The 13,411-nt window shown below is 37.3% G+C and overlaps 1 non-coding gene across 1 annotated transcript; it reads left to right on the top strand.

Annotated features, from left to right (window-relative positions):
* The first annotated feature begins 13,203 nt into the window (after positions 1 to 13,203).
* Positions 13,204 to 13,309, top strand: LOC121993376. Its single transcript, XR_006115235.1, has one exon. It is a non-coding gene; the product is annotated as a small nucleolar RNA R71 (small nucleolar RNA).
* Positions 13,310 to 13,411: the final 102 nt, after the last annotated feature.

The following is a 13,411-nucleotide window of genomic DNA, read 5'->3' as shown; positions in this document are numbered from 1 at the left end:
CTGTATCTTTTGCTCAACTTCCTGCGCTCCTAAGCTCCTACACACTTAGACACAGGGATCAAATAACAAGCAGGACCTAACCTAACTTGGTTGATCACATCAAAATAACCACGGGGTCCAACAATCTCCCCCTTTTAGATGTGCATCAACCCAAGTTCAAGTTAGGGAACAAAACAGACAAGTAATTTAAAGAAATTACTAAACTAACATTTTAAGTAAAAATATTGCAATAAAAGAATTTGCAACACTCAATAAAAAATTTTAAAACTCCCCCTAAACTTGTACCTATCTCTCCCCCCTTGATCACATAAAAAGAAATGGGGTAATAATTTTCAAGTAAAAATATTCTAAGTCAAAAAAAAAAATTCTTAAGTTTTTGCAAAAATATTTTTGAAAAATTAGAAGAAATTTTAAGCAGAAAAATTTTCTAAGTAAAAGAAAAAAATTTGATAAATTTCCAAAAAAAAATTGTTTAAAGTATTTTTCTACTTTCTATTTTTATGTTAAATATTTTATTTCAATATTTTGGCTTCCAGACAGTGGCGAGGCACTAGGCCTTCTTGGTTATTGGAGCAACAACCACTTTCTTAGACAAAGCCTCAAAAGAAATTAACTGTTTAATTTTTCTTGCTGAAAGCATTAATTTAGAAAAATTTATTCTAGAAAGGTTTTTGGAATTTTGTATAGGTTCCTTCCTACCGGATTAATCAAAAACTTAGGGGGTATATAACTTTTGGGGACTTTTCTAAGTTGTCCCTAATGTTTTTTAATATACCAATTCAATTTTCCATAAATTCTAAGTTTTGATTTTGGAAATTTATTTAAGCATGCATTATTTTTCAATTTCAATTTTCAATGTTTCATTTTCTGATTTTAGATTATCGTACATCTCAAAAGGACATGTTTTATCTAAGTTTAATTTTAACTCGTTGTTTTCCTTTTCTAATTTAACTAAATCTTTATTGAGGACTTTAATAAACTGAAAGGACTGCTTGGGAGTTAGAGAACGTACCTTAGTTACCTCTGTTTCTGATGCTCCCCCTTCATCGCAGCTTTTTTCTTCTGATGATCCTCCCCTTCATCTATGCTCATCTCCGAGCTGGTTTCTTCACAGATTTGATGGTTGGCCATCAGTGCTACTCCTGAGACTGCTTCGACTTCTAATTCCGAGGATGACGATTCATCCCATGTAGCCTTCAGACTTTTGCGCTTCGAGGACATCGACTTTTGAGACTTCTCCTTGTCCCTTTTCTTTAGTTTTGGGCAGTCATCCTTGATGTGCTCTTCCTCGTTGCAATTGTAGCATCGGACCGTCCTTCTGTTGCATTGATGCTTTCTTGATTGCATTCTAAATTTATTAGTCTTAATAAACTTATTTAATTTTCTTACCAATAGCGCTGCTTCAGTTTCATCGATCGATGCTTCGGATTCAGGATCGTCCATCTTGGCTTGTAGGGCAACATTGAGATCTGATTTCTCTATTTGTTTCGGCTCTGCAATTCGAGACTCATGAAGTTCAAAGGTAGAAAATAAATTTTCTAAAGTACTTACTTCAAAATGCTTAGAGAAGTAGTAAGCATCTACTAAGGATGCCCACTCTAGAGTTCTTGGGAAGGCGTTGAGCGCATACCGGATAGAATCTCGGTTCGTTACCGATTCTCCGAGATTGGTCAATTGAGTTATCAGCTCCTTAATTCTCGCTTGGAGTTGCGCTACCTTTTCGTCGTTGTTCATCAGGAGATTTGTCAACTGGGTCCAGAGAATGTCGCGCTTTGCTAATTTCACGTCTGAGGTGCCTTTGTGGAGCTCCAGGAATTTTCCTAGAGGTCTTTGGTGGAGTCATAGTTTTCGATCTGACTTACCTCCTGGGGCGGCAACACGCTGAGCAGATGGAACTCTACCTTTCTGTTGGTCACGAAATTGGCTTACTCCTTCTTCTAGGGCTGTAAACAAGCCGAGTCGAGCCGAGCTTTGGGGTGTTCAAGCTTGTTTGATAAGATAACCGAGCCAAGCCGAGCCGAGCTTAAAATGAACCAAGCTTTTGAAATGAGTGTTCAAGCTTGGCTTGGTTTATTTTTTATGAGCTTGAGCTTGTTTGAAGCTTGGCTTGAGCTTGGTTCGTTTAGATGTTATCAAGCTCTCAATTCAAGCTTGGCTTGAGCTGGGTTCGAGCTTGGCTTGAGCTTGGCTTGAGCTTGGTTTGAGCTTGGTTCGTTTAGATGTTATCAAGCTCTCAATTTAAGCTTGGCTTGAGCTTGGTTCGAGCTTGGCTTGAGCTTGGTTTGAGCTTGGTTCGTTTAGATGTTATCAAGCTCTCAATTCAAGCTTGTTTGAAACTTTTAATTGTTTGATTGGTTATTAAGATTGATAATTTAAATTTATTTATTTATTTTATTTTATTTTTTATTTAGCATATTGAAAAGAAGTTTATTAATAAATATTGTTCGTGAACATTGTTCACGAACATTGTTCACGAACGTTAACGAGCTGAACACATATGTGTTCAAGCTTGTTTGTTTAGCTTAACGAGCTGTTCAAGCTTGTTTGTTTAATTAATCTAATGTATATTGAACGAACATAAACAAGCTCTTACCAAGTCGAACACCAAGCTTGTTCACGAACGCTTGGTTCATTTACAGCCCTACCTTCTTCATCCATTGATATTCTTCTTTTTCTTTTGGAACTGTAAAACCATATTTCGTACTTATAAGAATATCGAAATCCATTTTAAAAAAAATACCTCCATTCTTCGCTTCCATGTAGCGAAGTCTCCGTCGAATTTTGGGGGATGAATATTTGCACCGGTCATCATTTTGAGCTTTGTGGTTCAGTCGGTGGTTAGTCCTTCTGAGGCGGTCTGGCTCTGATTTCACTTGTTGGTGCAGCGGGGTCGGCAAGAAGGGAGGGGTGAATTGTCTGTAAAATAAAAATACCCTCCTCAAAACTTTCAACTCAAAAATAATAGCAACAATAATAATAAGAAAATAAAATTAAAAAAAAAACAGGAGGACTCAGCGAGTTGACTTGGTTACAACCAAGAAGGTTGTTAATCCAAGGTAGTTGGAAAGTGTACTAAGAAAGTCTCCTTCACTATAGGCGGAGAAGCCTTTTTATACACTAAGAAAGCTCACAAGTTGCTAGGAATTGATTACATATATAGTTGATTGAATAATTTCTTAGCTCCAGGGGCCTTTATATAGCTCTTGGAAAACTTATCTCGAGCCTTGAGGGTGCCTCCAATGAGGTTGAGGGCACCTCCAGCCGAGTCAACGGATAAAACTTTATCCGAACTCGGAACAGTCATCTAGACTGGGTCGAAGGCGCCTTCAATGGCCTTGAAGGTGCCCTAGACAAGGTTGAGATCGCCTTCAAGGTAATGAAGGTGCCTCCAAGACTGCAGTCAGTGCAGGCGCCTTCATCACTTCGTTGAAGGTGCCTCTAGCTAGCTTTTCCAGCTCCTTTTGACTTGTTCTCTTCTTCCGAGGCTTCGAATGCATGGGTGATTGCGGCCAACCGAAATAGGGCTCACCCGAACCTAATTTCCAGCCTTCTCCTCAAGCAGGCTTCCAATCGGCTTCTCATCCCTCGAACATCGCGCACGTTCTTCTCGTCCACCGGTGTACTTTTCCGCAGCTCTCTTGTCCTTTGGACGCACCGAGCCCGTCGACTCCCTTCCTGTGCCGTCCTTCTCACTAGCTGGGTCTTCCGCTCGACTTCCTACACTCCTATGGTCCTGCACACTTGGAAACAGGGATAAAAAATAAGCACGACCTAATCTAACTTGGTTTAACACATCAAAATAACCATGGGGTCCAACACTGTGGACTCCTGCGCTTGGCTAGCACCTGTTGTTATTATTGCTCCGCTATCTTCGCTGCTCGGGCTTCTATCAATATGTCAAGTTCCTCTTGCATCAGCATCACCGTTGTGAAGCATCCAACATCTTCTATCTTCTATCTTCCATCTTCCTGTTCGGATGCAGGTTTCCTTCCCACAGACAACACTAAAATGATCCTGTCCGAAACTGTGAAGCTGGAAAGCTGGGAGATGGCGGCTTCGCTGACCGGATGTGGACTTCACTCCACTTTGCAAAACAAATGTGTTGGTGCAGTGAGCACCAGATGATCGAACCTGAGTTTTGATTATGGCAAAGGGCTCAAAGTTAAGTGGTGGTGTTATCTAACAAAGTTCATGGAGCTTGCAGGAAAGTCCTAAGTGATACTTAGGCAAAAGTCCTAACTGCGGTTAGGCAGGTGAAAACCCTAGGGGGTGGTAACCCTAGGTTCTAGGGGGTGGTAACCCTAGGTGGAGAAAAGTCCTAACTGCGGTTAGGCAAGGTGAAAACCCTAGGGGGTGGTAACCCTAGGTCATAGGGGGTGGTAACCCTATGCGGAAAGTCTTGGCAGGTCGAGGGCTTCAGGCAAAAGTCCTAGGGGGTGGTAACCCTAGGTGGAAAGTCCTGGTGTCATGAACCAGGTGAAAGACTGGACTAGCCGGGAAGCGGATGTCCAGCAGAAAGTCCGGGAGCCTCGAGTGCCGAGCAAAAGTCCAGTCGATCTGGAGGATCGAACTGGCATCAGGTAATCTCTCCTGAGGGGAGTAGGTGAGGACGCGTTCCCCGTAGAGGGAACAGTAGGCGTCGGGTCGACCTAGGGTTTTCGGGTCGGAAATCCGAAGTCAGACCCGGACAGTCCGGAGACTGTCATAATATTCTTTATCATCTTCATATTTATTATTGTTTTGTGCTAACTTTGTGCTGCAGGGTATTTTTGGGATTAACATATCTTGCAGGGGCAAAAGTGCACAATTACTCTCGGATGAACAGTGTCCGAGGCGCCTCCATGGGGCTTGGAGGCGCCTCGGGTACAAAACATAAGCTGGCTGCGAAGCAAGCTTCAAGGCGCCTTGGATAGGCTTAAGGCGCCTTGAACAAGTTGATGAAGGCGCCTTGGAGAGGTTGGAGGCGCCTTGAACAGGATAGAATTCGACCAGGTCGGTTCTGATCCACGCGGGTGATGCGGCCAGCCTGGAGGCGCCTTGGAGGGGTTTAAGGCGCCTTGAACACTGTTTATAAAGGAGATTCGACCAGCAGCTAAGACAGAGAACATCCAAGTCTTCCTTCTGCATTTAGCTGCTAACGAACTCGTCCCGAAGTGCTGCAACTCGACACCGACAACCCGAAGCTTCAATTTAGTATTTTCCATTGTCGGTATAAGATTATTTACTGCATTTACTGCATTACTTGTAATTCATCTTTGTATACTTTCGAACTTATAGTTGTTGCCCACCGAAAGCGATCAAGGATCGCGGGCCTTCGAGTAGGAGTCGCCTTAGGCTCCGAACGAAGTAACTCCTTCGTGTCTGTGTCTCTTTTGATTTCCGCTGCATTAACTCTTACGTTTTACGATTCCGATAATCGTTGAAAATAGCCACGAGCGCTATTCACCCCCCCCTCTAGCGCGTCTCGATCCAACAAAATGTTGTCAGTGCCGGGCCAGGGAAGGGATCCCCAACATTGGCCCTCCGCCACTCAAGTTAGTCACCGAAAAATGTGGAGAAGCGGGGTAATAGTAACAACAGTGGAATACAATAGTAATGCATACCTCCACCGGTGAAGGACATCCTTTATATAGAGTCCTGGTGGGCGGTGTGCATGCTTCTCGAGGCATGGGCATGCTCTCCCATATGTCCCATGAAAGGTCCTTGTCAGGAAAGTACCCCTGACACCATACCTTAATAGGACATGCATATCCTTGGCACAATAGTAGAAGCTTCGGTCGTACGATCCGCTTATCGATCATGCCTCGTGTCAGCAACACTATCTCCCAAAATGATGTCGAGAGATACTAGTGGTCCCGTTGTTGGGTCGAGCGGGGTAGCCGCTCAGCCGGGACTATGCTCCGCCTGCCATGTCTCACTACTTAGCCGAGCGAGGTAGCCGCTCAACTGGGACCCATTCCCTCTACAGCCCCGGGTTGCTCTTCCGCGTGGCAACTATGTAGTAACCTGCCTTCTTCCGTTTGGACAAATTATCCGGTCTCTGTCAGTGCCTTGATAATACGACTTGAGCGTCTGCTTATCATATCCTCTCGAATTGAAAGGATTGTTCGCTCAGACATATCACCCATCGGTCGGGCCTTGACTGTCCTGACCGACTGCTATAATTATCCTTCGCTCGGCCCTTTGACTCTTGGGCGTTGACCACTTTGACTTTTATCTCCACAGTGGTAGTTGACCCCGTGCTAGGTAGGCTTTCCTCCATCCCCGCATTAGTAGGGATGAAGCTGCTGAAAAAATAGGGGAGTCCAGGTGCTCAGACTAGCTTCGCCCAAGCAACCTGGCCAGGCACCCGCCGGTTTGGGCACCAGGGTTTGGTCCAGGCACCTAGACCAGAAAAGCCATCCAGAGTTGAGTTGGAGTGCGATGATTTGCCAACCCTACGTTAACGATCCATGCGCCCGAAGGTGGATAACTTGATGGATCAAGTTTCGACGAGAGATCGCCATCTCAGCAACGGTTCAAGTGCCCGGAGGGATTCCAGGTGCCCAGAATATGCCTATATAAAGGCCTTCATCTAGTAGCTTCAAGCAATAATCTACTACAACTTTTGTTCCTACGCGCTACTCCGAAAAAGCTCCTACGATGTTGTAACACTCCACCGACAACCGGTCATCAAGGTTTACTGAGTTTTCTCTATTGTCGGTAACGTTTCATTATAATTCTTGTACTTCATTATTGTAACTTTTTGAACTATTAGTGAATTGCCCAATGAAAGCACTCAACGAGTACGGTCCTTGAAGTAGGAGTCGTCGAAGGCTCCGAACCAAGTAAAAAATTACTTGTGTTAGTGCGTGCTTGTTTTCTTCCTTCTAGCTTCTTTCTCGCTATCATTTTATCCATTGCTTACTCTCGATTTTTCAAATAATCGACGATTTCTATTCACTTCCCCTTCTAGCGTCTTTACGATCCAACAAGTGGTATCAGAATCAAGTTAGCTCTGAATTGGTGCAACCACTAATCAGGCAAAGGGGTGGCTTTTAAAACCTTCTTTTAATTTTTTTTATTTCAATTTTGAGCTTTTTTATATAGTTCAAATTGGTGCATTTACGTCTTTGGACAATTTTTTACATTGCAAAATACTCTGAATTGGTGCAACATGAATCGAGTTTAATACTTTTATTTCATCCCATACTACTTACCTCAAGACCTAGTCTTAGAATTTCTCTGTGATATTATGTTGTGTAAGTGAAATGGAGCACAAAGCGGAACGTCAACCAGGGGCGGATCCAGTGGGGGGGCGGCATCGGCGGTCGCCCCCGCCTTGCCGGCGATGGAACCCCTAGTATTATAGGGTTCCACCGATGGAGATAGAGGATACCGCCCCTTATTTATCATGATCTGCCCCTCCATACTTAGATTCTTGAATCCGCCACTGACGTCAACCAACTACCTCCATACGAGATATATAAGAAGGACGAATTCAACTTATAGAGGATGCAAATGGAAAGCTTCGTCTTGATGAATGACTTCGATGGTGACATGGCGCTGAAGCGATCTTCTTAGAACTCCGAAGAAAATCAAAAAGTAATAAAGTTAATTTCATATTTATTACCTAACAATATTACATGCAGGATAGGAAAGGTCAAAGATGTCCACGAGTTTTAGACCCACCTGACCAAGCATCATGAGGAGTCATTGAAGCTAGAGGAACAAGACAAAAATGAATCCAGGCTTAAGCTCAATCCAACGGAGAAGCTTACAGAATTTAGAATTTGGGGTTGTACTTAAGATTAGTAATTTTTACAAAAATACCCCTATCAGTAGAAAGTTAAATATTGTACATGATAGTTTAGAAAATTTTCTATAAATCTGCATGATGATTTAGATATTCATAAAAATACCCCTATAAATATATTAAACAATTTAGATTTAATTAATTTAGAAAATCTAAAAAATTTAGATATAATTAAATCAGAAATTTTAAATTTAAATACATCTGAAATTTTAAATTATAATTCAAACTTAAATAAATCTAAAAATTTAAGTGATAACATTAACGAACTCCATATATATAAAATTAATATATTTCTTAATAAAATATTTGATAATCTAGATAATGTCATTCTAGATATTTCTATCAAAAATAATTTAATAAATAAAAACATTAGGGATAAATTTACGGATAAAACTAATCTAATAAATTTAACTAACAATATAAAAGACAAAGAAAATATGATGATAAAATTAAACACTTTAATAAAATCAAAACCAAATCTAATAAATTTACTATCAACAATTAATAAAAAATCAAATATTAAAGATAAAACTTTAAAGAAAGATAATTTAACTAACTTAATTAATTTAAAATTAAAAACTTAATTATAACTCAAGTTTAATAAATAAGGAGGAGACACCAAATTAGTTGACACCTTTAAAATAATAGTTTACCCAACTAGATAATTAGAATTAGTTTAATTAGCCATAAAAGTTTAATTTGACAAACAACACTGGAGAATTTTTGGATGATAGTAGGTTAGGAAAACTCTATCTATGCATGTCTAGGAAGATATGGTTTCGACCTAGTGCATTTGGCTTAGTGGAACTAACTGAAGCTACCCCTTATTAATTTTAGCCGGTTAGACCAAAGTTTTATACTAAGTTCAGTGGACAGAATTATTTGAAAATTTTTGAAAGCGTGGTTTCTCTAAAGATGTCCAAATGACTCATCACAGCTTTGATATTTATCCAAAGAATGTCTGCTTATTGATTCAAAAGCTAAACTTGAATCTAAAACAAGTTAAATCAAACTCTGAAATTCAACTTAACGCATCCCACAAAATCATAGGATCCTTTTGTCTAAAAACTTAGACTGGATGAGATGAATAAGGATTAAATTAAATTGAAGTTAATGTAAAATTAATTAATGTATTACACATTTTAAAAATATATTTTAATTTTTTAAAAAAATATTCCAAAAATATTTTTAAAATCATTTTAAAAATCCTTTAAGAATATTTTAAAAATTATTTTTTAAAAAATTTAAAATCTTGTAAAAATTATTTTTAAAACTTCTTTTAAAATATTATTTAAACACTTAACTAAAACAAAAAAATTTCTTTTTAAAACTTATACTAAAACATAAATTAAGTCTAACTTAAAATAAAATCTAAAACACTGACCAAACTTACTTTAATAAAATTAGTGACAAATCGTTTCCTTTAACCTGAAACTTATTTTCAACTTAATTAACTTAATCCAAGGTTAATTTTTTATAATTGATTAATGATTAATTTAAATAATCTTACTTTAATTGATAAAATTAAATGAACAATTATAATAGATATATAGAAATACTTACGTAAATAATATATTTACTAAGCATAAGTGTTATTAACATTAAATCCTCAAAACACTTTAATAGAACTTCTTATAGCTAACAAAAATAATTACAAGATGGAAGTCTTAACTTAAGGAGAGAAAGGATTCAACTATTTTAAAAAATATTCACTTTATTTTGAAAATATCTTCAAAATTAATTTACTGAATTTCTTTAAAACATTGATTTGAATTTTTTTTTTTCAAAATTTGCTTGGACAATTTTCAAATGTTTTAAAGTTTGCTTTGAAAAATACATAATTTTAAAAGTTTTTGGAAAATAGATGATTTTTAAAACTTAGAAAATTATTTTGAATCCGTATTCTCAAAATTATTGAGAAAATTTGTCTTACTGAAAATTTTACAAAATTTTTTTTTGAAAAGTTTACCTAAATTTTTTTGAAAGTATCTTTCTTAAGGATTTTTTTTTACTTTGAAAATCTTGACTTAGGAAATGTTTCTCATAAATTTTTGAAAACATTTACTAAAAAAATTTTTTGGATGAATTTATTGAAAATCTTTTTTAGAAAATTTTTCTTTAAAAAGTTACTTTGAAAATTTTTTCCTAGAATTTTTTTTTTTTAAATTACCTTGCAAATTTTTCTTAGAAAATTATTTCTTTAAAATTACTTTGAAATTTTTTCTTACAAAATTTTTTATTTAAAATTTCTTTGAAAATTTTGAATAGAAAATTTTTCTTTAAAATTACTTTGCAAATATTTACTTAGAATTTTTTTTCAAAAGTTTACTCAGAAATTTTTAAAAGAGTTTACTTAAAAAGTTGTTTTTAAGGCCTTACTTGGAATATAATTTTGACTTCGAAAATGTCTTTAAAATATTTACAAATTCTTTCAAACCTCTCCCTCAATCCAACATATATAAAGTATTTACTTTCAGTTATATTTCTGCATTAATGACTGGCTTTACTTGATCATACTTTATGCCTATCTTTCTTTTACCTTAGTATTTTTTTTAATGAATGTCAAAGTGGGAGGATAAGGGTTAAACAAATTCAAAACTAACTTAGATCATTTATTTAAATTTTGCATATTGTCTTTCAATATTATTTTTTTAACTTTAACACAGATTGTCATTATATCAAAAAGGGGAGATTGTTGGTGTAATTTGTATTAATGTTCTAACTCAAATTTTGATGAATGATAAATAGATTAAGTTAGAGTATTTATGATCTAATTACTTTACCAAGTGTGCAGAAGTTGATTGATCTGAATGACCTGACACCAGGCTGAAATCTAGCTAGGTCCGCGGGACCTGATAGCTGGTACGAATTTCAGATAGCTCAACGAGACCCGATATCTAGTGGAAAGTTTGATTGGGTCTGCAGGACCTGACAATCAGTCAAAGTCTAGTTCGGTCTACAAACCTAACAACTGGTGGGAAGACCTTGTGGGTCAAAGGTAAGTATTGCAACTATAGTTGGTAAGTAAGAGGTAAACAATTGGAAAAGAGATCTGGTGAGGGCATGTTCCCAATTGAGGGAACAGTAGGTGTCGATCTAGCTTAAGTCTATTTGGGAAACCTAAGTTGAAACTTTGACTAGATCCTGATCTTAGGGAGATATGATCTAATTACTACTACTATCCTGTTGTATTGTGCTAACTTTGTTTTGCAGGATAAATTTATTTTTATTGCCTGGACTAACCCTTTTTTGTAGAGAAGAAGCTGCTAAAAAAGGGGAGTCCAGGCTCCCGGACCAGGTTCGCCTGGGTGGCCTAGCCAAGCACCCGGGTGGTCCGGGTGCCCGGGGTTGGTCCAGGCGCCCGGGGTTAGTCCAGGCGCCCGGATTAGAAAAGTCATCTAGAAGCTCAATTGGAGTGCGACAACTGGTCGAACCCATGTCAACAGTCCAAGAGTCCGGAGGTGGATAAACTTGATGGATCAAGTTTTGACGAGAGATCGTCACGTTAGAACGGTGCAAGCACTTGGAGGGGTTCCAAGAGCCCAGAATGGGCCTATATAAAGGCCTTTGAATAATAGCTTCAAAAAATCATCTGCTACAACTTTTGTTCCTGCGCACTACTCTGAAAAATCTCCTATGACGTTGTAATACTCCATCGACAACCGGATATCAAGATTTACTTAGTTTTCTCTATTGTCAGTAACCTTTCATTATCATTCTTATACTTCATTATTGTAACTTTTTGAACTATTAGTGAATTGCCTAACGAAAGCACTCAACGAGTGCGGACCTTGGAGCAGGAGTCGTTGAAGGCTCCAAACCAAGTAAAAAATTACTTGTGTTAGCGCGTGTTTGTCTTCTTCCTTCTTGCTTCTTTCTCGCTATCTTTTTATCCGTTGGTTACTCTCAATTTTCTGAATAATCGTCGATCGTTATTCACCCCCCCCTCTAGTGTCTTTACGATCCAACACATGGTTCGTGTACGATTCACTACAGTTTAAGATTATTATATTAAAAATAAAAATATATATAAATTCATAAAAAAAAGGCTTATACTTATTTGAGTTGCCTATGTATCCCATTAGGGTATAAGAAAATCAAGGTCCATGCAGTTCTCTTATCTTATGAAGTGATATTGTTACTCACTTCCATTTTTCATTCTTGTAATATTTGTTCATTCAGTATTAAATTCTTCGACTTTGTCATCTGAAAGTTGTATTTTTTGGATTCTTTTTCGGCTATAGTCCAATCATCGAGTAATGATTGGGCTTCCAACTAGTTGGGTGACAAAGTCAATCATCATTCATCTAATATGTTATTGTCGACATTTAACGCCTGTTCTACAGTAACTGTTGACACTGGACAAGCTAAAGTTTCTTTAATGATTATGGAGAGAATGGGAAAACTTTGAGACTTCTGTAACTATCACTTTAGTATATCGAAATATGTTTTGCTATCAATTTCATTAAAATCAAAAGAAGTTGTAAAATAATTCTCAAGTTTCTGTGAAAATATACCAACATCAATATCATCTATAGGAGAATTAACAACTTCACTTGCAGTCTTAAATTGTTCCACCTCATCATATTCATCATCTAAAAATTATATTTCACTATAATGTCTTACAACCCCAGGTGGTAGATCTAAAAACTTGTTATCCACTGTATTATCATTACAATCCTCATTTGAAGAGTCTTCATCTTTATAGATATCAAGAAATCTACACTCAACTATATTATTACCATAGAATTTGCCAAAAACTTTACCGTCATTGGCCCCACTAGCCTTTATGGAAAAGGAATCCTTAGTGGAGGTTTTGGAGAGTATCAGTCAGTCTTTTCCCCAAATTTACTTTGAACATGTGGCAGGGGTTCAAATTACTTATCTAGTGTAATCAACCATTGAGGAAATGAGACTAGTGGAGTGATGGAGGTGAGTCTTTGTGGTTCTCTTGTGTTATCATCTTTCTCCTAATGTTCACTAATATATAAACCACTTCTCAACTTGCTATCTTTACAATGCTCACTAGACCTTGTTTGGGTGAGAGGGAGGTGATGTTTGAACCATTTTGAAGTCAAGCTGTTTATCTTAGCCTCCAATTGTTTGAACCTCTCATTTTGTAGCTTTATAATGATATCTTCATGATGTTCAATATTCTTAGACAGTTGCAAAAGATCTTGTTTAATAGATACACTTGCATTCTTGGCTCACACTTCTAGAATTATCAGGGGAGATTTCATCCAATTTTTGTTTGACCATCTTAGAGGTTCAATGACACTTGATCACTTAATATATATGCTTCATCAAAACTTTTATTTATAGAATAACTTCCAACTGATGAATCTAATAAACACTTATATGAGAAAGAAATTCCCATATAAAATATGTGTAGAGCCAACCATTTTTCCAAACCATGGTGGGGGCACTATCTTAACAAACTCTTGAATCTGTCCTATGCTTCAAATAATAATTCTCCATCGGCTTGAGCAAAGTTTGTGATGCAATTCCTCATGTAAATCGTTCTGCTTGGAGGGAAAAAATAATTCAAAAATTGTTACTTCAATTGTTCTCAACTTGTAATGCTTTAAGGATGGAGAGAATAAAACCAAGTCTTTG

This window comes from Zingiber officinale, chromosome 6B, assembly GCF_018446385.1.
Source record: "Zingiber officinale cultivar Zhangliang chromosome 6B, Zo_v1.1, whole genome shotgun sequence".
Taxonomy (NCBI): domain Eukaryota; kingdom Viridiplantae; phylum Streptophyta; class Magnoliopsida; order Zingiberales; family Zingiberaceae; genus Zingiber; species Zingiber officinale.
This window is presented reverse-complemented; position numbering and strand designations above follow the sequence as displayed.